Source organism: Erinaceus europaeus, chromosome 2, assembly GCF_950295315.1.
Source record: "Erinaceus europaeus chromosome 2, mEriEur2.1, whole genome shotgun sequence".
Classification (NCBI taxonomy): Eukaryota; Metazoa; Chordata; class Mammalia; order Eulipotyphla; family Erinaceidae; genus Erinaceus; species Erinaceus europaeus.
In genome coordinates this window covers 80,124,723-80,136,792 of record NC_080163.1, presented here as the reverse complement: position 1 = coordinate 80,136,792, position 12,070 = coordinate 80,124,723, and the positions used below count along the sequence as shown (strand labels likewise).

Here is a 12,070-nt window from a genome sequence, read left to right as displayed (position 1 = left end):
GAAGGTTGCTGGCTGCAAATGAGCTAAAGTAGCCCTTTAAACATCTGCACTTTCTACATGCTCTTCCCTGAAAGTGCTGTGCTCTAACCTGATGCAGACTGACCCACACAGTGCTAATTAGGACACACTGATGCTAAAGCATGTGCACCAATTAAGAAGACGACAGCCCACTTCGTATACTTAGATCCCTGCACCTGCATTCAGGTTGAAGTGAGTGGCTGTGTTCCACTGTTTATACATCCATTTCTTTCACCTTCAGTTTGCTTGTCATAAACCTTGCTTGTCAAAATGCTGAACAATTGTTTCAGAAGGTGGACTACATCCATGGTGACTAACAGGTGCTGTACTGCTGACATAGGCACAATTTAGGAACTTAAAAGAAATAAATTATAAGCAGTCCAAGTCATTCCAAAGGTGGATTTAATGTACTCAAGCAGTATGAATATTGACTTTTCAGATCACATTACACATGCATGTATCCAGAGTTCTGCAAAATCTTTTTAGCTAGTTTTGAGTATCATATACAACTTTTATTTAGGAAAGGAAACACTGTTTAGATCAAGATGTAAGTACAAAGAAATGAATGTAGTCATTTGGTATCTGGAATTAGACTATCATTTTAAATGACTTTTTTTTCATAGACAATAAGGCAAAGAAGGCTTTTAAAATAAGATTTATCCATCCACATGTTTATCCATTTGCTCATTAAGTGATGAGTTTATTGTTCATCTAACAATGGCCTTGGAAATTATATTTGGATGCGAAATAACAGTTCCTGTTTTCAAGTCACAAAAAATAGCTGTATGAGGAAAAAGATATTTTTCTTTCTAATTAATCTTTACACTAGAACAGGTATGTTACAATATCTTTTTCTCAAATATATTCAAATTATCTCCTATAAAAAACAGAAGAAGAAGAGTTCTGTGCCTATAATGGAAAGTTATATCATATATAGGCCTATCAGTCTGGAAAGGCGGAGTCCCTCTGATTATTGCTATGAACAGCAATACTTATCTGCAGCAGGGAGCTAAGGACAGGGCAGACAAACACTATTTCACAAGATATTATATAGAAATTTCTTCAGAGATAAATTGAACTGTACAGGGAAAAACAATATCAATAAATAAAACAAATGACAAAAAAAACCCACTTAAGCTCTTTTTCTAAACAGGACAAAAATAAATAATAAGAGGCATCTTATTATTTTATTATCCGGTTATGTTATTTTCACATTTCACTTAAGTTTAATATTTAGTTTAATTATTGAAAAATAATAAAATAAAGGGATTTAGGTAAAATTATAGGTCAGTGATTGGGGAAATAGATCAGTGGTAGAGGAAAAGCACTTGAGTATCTTAAATCCTGCATTCTCTTCCGGGCACCACATACACTGTATTGATTTTCTAGTTCCTTCTCCCTTCCTTTCTCCCTCAATCCCTCCACCCCTCCATCTCTCCATCTCTCTGTTCCCTTCCTTCCTGTTAAAGCAATGCTTTTTTTTTTTTTAATTGTCCTTCTCAGCTCTGACTTAATGGTGGTACCGGGAACTAAATGTAGAACCTCAAACTCTTAGATGTGAAAGACTTTTATATAACTGTTATGCTATCTCTCTAAGTAAATAAGTATTTTAAAGGTTAATTAGAAATAAAAATAGATGCAACAGGGAAAGGGTATAAGATGGAGCAGTAAAAGCTAGAAGAGCCATTTCCAAGTTATTTCTAGGTTTGTAGATTGAAGTACAACTCAAGGACGGTGATCTGTTCTGCTCACAAGCTTTATTGAGCATCACAAGGATGTGATTGGGCTTGGATAGCTGAGCAAGCAATGCTTTCCAAGGTCTGCATTTTGACCTCATTGGTTAGCAGTGACAGCCAGCTGTCCTTGTCAAGTAAGGAATCTACATTGTTAAGGGAGTCTTAGGTAGAGGCTCTCAGACCTTGATACTCTCAATTGACCAAGATCCATACTACTGCTTTATGGGAAATGCACAAGTGGAGAGAACCTTAACCAGTTGCCAGGGCCCTGAGATTAGACACATCCCAGGGTAGAGACAGAAAAACCAAAGCCAGTCACCATACAGTTGATCAGAAGAGGTCATTGGGAATACACACATTTGATATCCCTAGCTAGGACAATGTCAAGTATATGCCCCTTTGTTCCAACCTTCCAAATGTATTTATTAAGGTACAGATAACAAGATGATTAAACGTCACAAAGACAAAGTTCAGAATATATTTCTAAAGGAGAAAACATCAGGGTAAGGGTGCTTAAAACTGTCATTATCCAAATGTCATTATGTCAGGTACCATATTTTGATGCCATAAAATATTGAGTTTATTCCATGCATACTCTCCATACCCTTAGGACAATAGCTAGACATCAGAGTTATGGCTGATTGCATGTGGCTATACAACTCTCTATTACCTGTGGGCAGAAATTGCTGAAATATCCAGACTACACATTATAGTACTTTTTTTTTTTTAACAGGAAAGAGCCTGAAATACAGGCCAACTGATATATTTAGTCAAAAGAATGTACCTGGTAGACAACATATTTTGCAAACATAGATGCAAAGGTAACAATCAGTAGGATTTCTAATAACCAGTGTCAGAAAGTTTGGGCTCAGAAAACTTCTTCAACACTGCTTGGAATTGGTATAAGCTCCCATGTAAACCAATAGTCTTGCTACTCATTAATCCATATTCCCAGACATTGTGTGCATGTTCCTTCTAGAATTCACATGTAATTATGCATAATCCATTCCTACACTGCAAGACTTACACTTTTTCCATTTATGTCCACCCAGAGGCATGATTGACCAAAGGCTATCACAAATATGGAATGGCAGCAAAAATAATATACTCTGTAATACTAAGAACTAACAGTTCTTGAAACTGTATGTGAACCAGACATTATATTAATAGAAATGCTCATACAAAGCATCTGTTATTAGAATACCTATTTTTATTTTTAAATGTTTTGATTTTTAATTTTATTTACTTAATTTATTTTATAGTACAGAAAGAAATTGAGATAGGAGGAAGAGATATAGAAAGAGAGAAGACACCTGCAGCATTACTTCATCATTTGTGAAACTTCTCCCCTGTAACTGGGTACTGGTGCTTGAACCTGGGTTGTTGCTCATGGTTATTTGTGTGCTGTACTGGCCAATTATTTTCCTTTTCTTTTCTTTCTTTTTTTTTTTATTGAGGTGGTTAATACTGTACCATGGACTCATTGATATATGCATACATTTTCATTATGTACCAGACCCCCCAAATATTCTTCCTCTCATCCCTCCCCAGAGTCCTTTGCTTTGGTGCAATGTACAATGTTTTGTTCATGTTTCACTTTCTATAAAAAATTATGATATATAGAATATATATATACACAATTGAATACTACTCAGCTGTTAAAAATTATGAAGTTTTCTCCTTTGCATCCTGTTGAACATCATGCTGAGTGAGATAAGACAAAAAGATAAAAGATGAATATCCAATGATCTCTCTTATTAGCAGGACTTAATAAAGTAGAGAAGGGAGAGCACAAAGAAAATCTGTTTCCTTTCTTTCTTTCTTTCTTTCTTTCTTTCTGTCTATCTTTCTTCCTTTTAAAAAATGTCTTCCTTTATTTATTGGACAGAAACATCTAGCAATCAGGAGAGAAGGGGGTGATAGAGAGGGAAGGAGACAGACATGTGCAACACTACTTCACGATGCTCAAAGCTTTCTCTGCAAGTGGGGACCAGGTCTCAAACCTGAGTTTCTTATACACTGCAACATGCACTCCATCATGTGCGCCGCCACCCCGCCTCAAAATATCTATTTGATAGGATGTATAACTGGTGCTCAGAGAGGCTATACATTTCCCCAAGCTTGCACATCCAATCATTGATAGTGGTCTGTACTAACTAGAACATGAATGTATGTTGGAAGGATGTGAGTCATGCTATAAAGAACCTTAAGAAGTTACTGAGCTCTGTTGTGCAGGTGATAAGTAGCTATTCAGGGGTTATATGCAGAAAAAATGTTGCAGCCTTTGAAAAATTGAGTCTAGGAAATAGCAGACTAACATAAACTGGTGTTTGTGAACACAGGGTTCATAAATTAAACCATTTTATCGTACTGCCTCTTTTCATTCAAGACATAGTGCTGAGAATCAAACAGGCAAAAAATAACCTCTTGGGAGTTGGGCAGTAGCACAGCGGGTTAAGCACATGTGGTGCAAAGCACAAGGACTGGCTAAGGATTCTGGTTCAAGCTCCTGGCTCCCCACCTGCAGGAGAGTCGTTTCACAAGCAGTGAAGCAAATCTGTAGGTGTCTGTCTTTCTCTCTGTCTTCCCCTTCTCTCTCCATTTCTCTCTGTCTTATCCAACAACAACAAGGGAAATAAAAGGGAAAATAAATATATAAAAAATTAAAAAATAACCTCTCATAGGTGAAAAAGTTAATGTTTTATTGAAGCACTCTAGCAGTTAGCAATATTAATGCACTTTAACTATGTTATTGTGCTGGTGAGATTAGTATGGATGCTAGCATATAAAGTATTTTTAACCTCAAAGTTGCATTTCATCTGAAAAGTCAGGATTGTAATACATAAGTGGAAATTGAAAGCCATAATGGTAAGGCAGAGATTCAGCTGAACTTACCCATGCCAAATTAATATAAGAAAGGAACTGTGAGAAATAAATTTTGGGTGACCATTTTAAAAGATACTTGAATGTTGAGATTAATTTGAGGATAAATAATTATAATAATTTTGTATTTGCATATCATTTCATTATGAGCAAGTGATTCTCACTGATAAGTACTTATCAGTATGCAGGCAAAATCATTTTGCTTAGCTGCTACCAAAGTACCAGATTCTGAAGCATTGCTGAGTCTTAGTCTCTTCACTTCATATTTACTTTGCAAAGGTCAAATATGTCATGTTAATTTCATAATTTAGATGCAAAATTTGTTCCTTGTTTTCAGTTTTTTTTCAGTATAAATAAGGTATGCATGATTTAAGAATGGAAAGTTCAGAATCTGAGTGTCAGAATGTGGCATCCACTGAGAAGTACAGCATGCCAATTTATGTCAAGCTCATATTAAGAGAATGTATAAAAGACAAGAAATATCGGTTTTTTCAGTAAATGACTTTAGAATATCTACTTAGTAAAAAAAGAGAAGGACAAATACTGATCTCACTTACAGGTGGAATTTAAGAAATAATGGCAGGAAAATCATAAAGTGAAGCTTGTCCTAGGTGTGATGTACTGCACCAAAGCAAATGACTCCAAGGAAGTTGAAGGAGGGAAAGACTTGAGAGCCTTGGATTTCTGTTACATGATACATAGAAAATGAAAAATTGTGCCCAAGTATCAACAATTTCATTGTAAACCATTAACCTCTCCAATCATTTTTTTAATGAGATTTAAAAAAAAAAATCAGGGAGATAGCTCAGTGAGTAGAAGCTTACCAAATGTGAAAAGTTGGTTTCAATCTAGGTACCATAGGGAAGAACCATGGACAGCACCTAAGGGAAATCCAGGAAGCATTGTTTTGGTTTTTCTACCTATTTTACCTCTTTCTCTCTCCCTGCTCCACATCCTTATGTAGGACAAAAGAAACAAAAAGAGACTGCTCACCAATATTACACATGCATGCATGAGAGCCTTCATTTGATCCCTAACATCACATAAACAAATAATAGAATCTTTTCTATGGATCCATATTTTATTCACCCTATGATATATATTGCTTTATTTTAGTTAATTTGCTTATTACTGGATAGAGACAGAAAGAATTTGAGAGGGGAGGGAGAGAGAGGGAGAGAGACACTTGAAGCTTTACTTCACCATTGGTGAAGCTTTCCCCCTGCAGTTGGGGACCAGGGGCTTGAACCCAGGTCCTTACACATGGTAGTGAATGTGCTTAACCAGGTGTGCTAGCACTTGGACCTATATGACACATATTGTAATATGACAATTTTAGGAGAGCGCAGATGAGATAGGACAATGGAGGGAGAGACACACAACACACAGACGGAAAAAGAACAGCAGAGCATTGCTCAGCTCTGGCTTTTGGTGGTGCCAGGGATTGAACCTGGCACCTTTGTGGCCTCAGTCATACAAGTTGTTTTTATTATTATTATTATTATTTATTATTATTAGTAGTAGTAATTTAATAATGATTAACAAGATTGTGGGCTAATAAATGTGTTATTTTCTTGGTGAAGATATTTAATTTTTAATCTTTTGTTTTTAAAATTTTAGCAACTTTGTAAAAATTGTATGTTGTACCTTTATTTACTTTATATAAATTTAACAATATATATAGTGTATCTTAAAATTTATCATTAATTTAAATTCTATAGCTTAGTGCATTTTTATGATATTCACAGGCTTGTGAAATATAGTTAAAATATAACTTTAGAACACTTCTGTAACCCCCTGACACCAAAGAAATCCACAATCCACATATAATGTATCTCTAATGCATTTATGTCTGCCTAACTTTTGTATATGGTAATGGAACAAGGTTTTTGCTAGAGATCAGGCAAAATTCAACATAGATTGATGATTCATTACTAGTTGTGTATCTTTAAATTCATACACTTGGTAGGAAGGGGTAAGATCAGTATGCTTATACTTAATATGCACAATAAGTATGGTTTGGGTTGTAAGAATTAACATAATCAAAATGAATGTATTACCCAGAGCCATATATAGATTTAATACTGCCCCATCAAGATCCCAACCTCATTTTTTAGGACAATAGAACAAATGCTACAAATGTTTATCTGGAACCAGAAAAGACCTAGAATTGCCAAAACAATCTTGAGAAGAAAGAACAGAACTGGAGGCATCACACTCCCAGATCTCAGATTGTACTATAGCACCATTGTCATCAAAACTGCTTGGTACTGGAACATGAATAGACTGAATAGAACATGAATACTGACCAGTGAAACAGAATTGAGATCCCAGGAGTAAGCCCCAATACCTATGGCCATCTAATCTTTAACAAAGGTGCCCAGACTATTAAATGGGGGAAAGATGAGTCTTTTCAACAAATGGTGTTGGAAAAAAATGAGTTGAAACATGCAGAAGAATGAAGCTGAACCACTATACTTCACCAAACACAGAACAAACACAGTGGATCAAGCACTTGGATGTTAGACCAGAAACTATCAGATACTTAGAGAAAAATATTGGTAGAAATCTTTTCCACATAAATTTTAAAGACATCTTCAATGAAACAAATCCAATTACAAAGAAATTAAGGCAAGAATAAACCAACAGGACTACATCAAATTAAAAAGCTTTTGTACAGCAAAAGAAACCAATACCCAAACCAAGAGACCCCTCACAGAATGGGGAAAGATCTTTATATGCCATACATTAGACAAGAGTTTAATAATCAAAATATATAAAGATCATGCCAAACACAACAACAAGAAAACAAATGACCCCACCCAAAAATGGGGAGAGGACATGGACAGAATATTCACTACAGAAGAGATCCAAAAGGCAAAGAAATACATGAAAAAATGCTCCAAGTCTTTGATTGTCAGAGAAATGCAAATAAAGACATCAATGAGATACCACTTCATTGCTGTGAGAATGTTATACATCAGAAAAGGTAACAGCAGCAAATGCTGGAGAGGTTGTGGGCTCAAAGGAACCCTCCTTCACTGCTGGTGGGAATGTAAATTGGTCAAACCCCGGTGGAGAGCAGTCTAGAGAACTCTCAGAAGGCTAGAAATGGACCTACCCTATGATCATGCAATTCTTCTCCTGGGAATATATCCTAAGGAACCCAACACACCCATCCAAAAAGATTTGTGTATACCTGTGCTCTTAGCAGCACAATTTGTAATAGCCAAAACCTGGAAGCAACCCAAGTGTCCAGAAACAGTTGAGTGGCTCAGCAAGTTGTGGTATATACACACAATGGAATAATATTCAGCTATTAAAAATGGTGACTTCACAGTTTTCAGCCCATCTTAAATGGAGCTTGAAGAAATCATGTTAAGTGAAATAAGTCAGAAAGAGAAGGATGAATATGGGATGATCTCACTCTCAGGCAGAAGTTGAAAAACAAGATCAGAAAAGAAAACACAAGTAGAACCTGAACTGGAATTGGCATTTTGCATAAAAATAAAAGACTCTGGGGTGGGTGTGGGGGAGAATACAGGTCCAAAAAGGATGACCTAGTAGTTGTATTGTTATGTGGAAAACTGAGAAATGTTATGTACAAACTATTGTATTTATTGTCAAATGTAAAACACTAATTCCCCCAATAAAGAAATAAAAATATGAGAAAAGAAACCTATATGACTGGAAAAAATCTTAGGAGCTGATTTTTTCACATATTCAGTAATATTTACTGAAGATGAAAGAGGTAAAAAGAGAAGAAGAAAGAGTAAACCCAGTTTACTTACAACATCTTTCTTCTTCATTCTTTTTTTATTGGATAGGATAGAGAGAAACTGTGATGGGTAGGGGAGATAGGGAGAGAAAAAGAGAGACACCTGCAGACCTACTTTACTGCTTAGGAAACATACCACCAGCACACGGGTATTGGAGGCTCCATTGAGCTATCACGTCCCCCCAACATATTTCTTTTAAACTGTTAGTAGATATCATTTAACTCCAAACTATTGTTCCCCTAGCTGCCATTATTGGCATTCTTTTACTTATTTGTGACTATAGTAACTGAGCTAACACTAAATTAGCTTTGCAATAGGAATTTTAGAACTAGGAAGCAGGTCAGCAAAAAACACAATATGGAAAACATATCCATATAATAGATGGCTCATGTGAAATTATTAAGTATGAAAATGCACAGCTGTCTTTATTTTGTGATTTTTTTTCTCTAGGGATTGCTCAGTGGGTAAATCCCAGGGCTTAAATGCATGAAGCCCAATTTCATTCCCTGGCACTGCCTATGCTGGTGACCATGCTCTGTTCTTTCAATGTAAAAAAATAAATGTCTTTTAAAAATAATAAATCTCACTATTAAAATAATAGTAATAAAAAGAAAAGTTAAAATTCTACTACTTTAGTTTTTATTTTTAAAGTGTCTCAAAGTTTTGTCTCACCTATCTTTTGAGTTATGGACAGGGACTTTTTATTGGCCACAATTGTTATTACTGGGTCTCCATGCTCCATGCTGGCAGTAGGAATCCATCACTCCCATAGCCTCTTTTTCCTTTTCTCCTTCTTTTCCTCCACCTCCTCCTTTTTGTCCTCCTCCCCCTCCTCGTCCTCCTTCTTCCCCTCCTCCTTCTTTTCCTCCTTCTTCTCTTTCTCCTCCAGCTTCTTCTCCTTCTCCTCAGGTTCTTCTACTTCTCCTCCTCCTCTTCCTCCTTCTCCGGCTTTTCCTTCTCCTCCTCCTCTTCCTCCTCCCCCTCTTTTTCCTCCTCCTCCTTATTCTCCTTCATTCCTCCTCCATCTTCTTTTTCTCCTCTTCTTCCTCCTCTTCTTCTTTTTCCTATTTTATTGGCTAGGACAGAGAGAAATTGAAAGGAGAGAGTAGATAAAAAGAGAGAAAGACCCCACCTGCAGGGGGTTTCCTTCACAGGTGGTGAAGCAGTTCTGCAGGTGTCTATCTTTCTTTTCCCTTCTCTATCTTCCCCTCCTCTCTCCATTTCTCTCTGTCCTATACAACAACAAAGACATCAAAACAACAATAATACTAAGTACAACAGTAAAGCAACAAGGGCAACAAAAGGGAATAAATAAATATAAAAAGAGAGAGAGAGAGAGCAAGAATGATAGACACCTGCTGACCTCCTGCTTCACCACTCTTATGAAATGCCCCCCTTGAAGGTAGGGAACAGGCCTTTGAACCCTAGTCTTTGTGCATAGTACTAGAGTGCTCCATTGCCTGTTCCCCACAGAGTCACTTTTATCTGTGTTAACCACATGGGTCACAAGAGAAAGTTCATTCATGTGTTTCTGGAATTTGAATTCTGATTTGATGAGAAATTGAGATATGCCACCAACAGCAATTACAAAAATGACTGATAATCAGAAAAGAGGCTTATGTACATAAAGTGTAATGGTGGACCTGAAGAGAATAATTAATGATGACAATATTACTAAAGAAGATGATGTCTTGTGGCCAAAAATTGAAAGGAACTTGAAATTGTAATTGGAGATGTACATGTCTCTTTCACAACACCAAAAATTTCTCTGTCGGTTATGTATGAATTGGTGGCACACCTGGTTAAGTGCACACAGTGCTTTGCGCAAGGACCAGCACAATGACTAGGGTTGGAGGCCCCACTCCCCACCTGCAGCAGGGGCACTTCATAAACTGTAAAGCATATCTGCATGTGTCTATCATTCTTCTCCTCCCCTCTCAATTTATCTCTGTCCTATCGAACAAAATGGAAAAAAAAATGGGGGGAGGAAATGGCCTCCTGGAGCAGTGATTCTGTAGTGCGGCACTGAGCCCCATGGAAAACCATGGAGGCAAAGAAAATATAACCTTATTGATGTCAAATACATCTAAGACTCCAGAAGGCTTATAAGTGTATTATCTTATTCAGGCCTTGAAATGTGTGATCTCTACACTGGCTGGGTTATATTTCAAGATTAAGTCAGTCTAAATGAAATATTACTGTGGACATGAGAGGGATGGAGACAGTATGTTTTGTGTTACCCCTACAAGGACATTTAAGTGAATATCAGAGAAATATTTTTCATAAACATGGACTGCTTAATAAATTTCTGACAAAAAGTATAGAACATTTGTATTAAAAGTGCTTTTACAATAGAATAAAGGCAGAATTGAAGCAAGTTGCAATAGTAGATATTTTTTCAGTATAAATAGGTTTATTATCAATGTAATTTACTGTAATAGTCTATATAACATTAATGTATGGGAGTTATATCTTCTATATGCATGTTAGGACATACATTTAAATGGAAAAATTCTACTGGCCTGTATCTGGATGTTAGTTCAGTCAATAAACAGTGTAGTTAGTAGTGAGCAACACTGGTCTTTTTCTTCTAATTTGGTATCTCCTTGGAAGTCAGGGTCTGTCTGGTTGGATAGTGTCTGCACTGAAGGGAACTGACAACTGCTCTGATTAGCTACTTTGTCAAATGTCACTTGCAATCAATTTGGCTGATAGAAGGAGCCATCAACTCTGATCAGAGCATCTAAGACAGAAGACAGGACAGGAAAGCACTGGCATACAGGTCAACGCTGTCACACTTAACTCATATTTGTAAGAGAGGGATATAAACATAAATATAAACTAATGTGCTTTGTAGGCATAAATAATTAGTAATGCAATAAGAACAAATGTGGTATATTATTATTACCTTACCAATGACCTACTAAACTAGTTTCACCCTTAAACTACAACAACTATGTTTTTTTTATTTTTAACAGAGCACTGATCAGCTCTGGTTTATGGTGGTGCAGGGGATTGAACCTGGGACTTTGAAGTCTCAGGCATGACAGACTGTTTGCATAACCATTATGCAATCTATTCCTGCCCCCAACTACTATATTTTAACCCCATTGGAAAATAACTACATGTTGCTATCTTAAATTGAAAATATACAAGCATATTCTGAATCAATATAAAGATCCATTGTTGTATATATTTTCTATTGTGCCTGTATATTTCACATTATTGTTATTACCTTTCCAAAGGAAAATACACAAGGCAAAATGATTTTAAATCTAGACAGATAGCTCAGTGTTAAAACACAGGATTTGCATGTTTCAGGCCCCCCCAAAATTGGGCTCAGTCCTTTGTACTACAGTATCCTAGAGTTGAGTGATGCTCTGGTCTCAGTCTCTCTTTCTCCATATATATAAAATATTAAAATTAAGTATATTATATATTTTTAAGATAAGCTAGGGACAGCCAAATACTTCACTGTGACTCTCTGCTTTGCCATGTGCAAGATTCAGGTTTATGTCCGGAATCTACAACACTGAATAAAACTTAAGTGCTGTGGTCTCTTTCACTTTTCTGAATCTTTATCTTTATTTCTTTCTATCTGAAGATATAATCCCAGAGTGGGGATTCCCAGGAGATGGCCAATAAATAAATACA

At 36.3% G+C, this 12,070-nt stretch overlaps 1 pseudogene; it reads left to right on the top strand.

Annotated features, from left to right (window-relative positions):
• The first annotated feature begins 7,357 nt into the window (after nucleotides 1-7,357).
• LOC107522172 (protein mago nashi homolog 2-like) lies at nucleotides 7,358-10,603 on the top strand (annotated as a pseudogene).
• The last annotated feature ends 1,467 nt before the right edge of the window (nucleotides 10,604-12,070 follow it).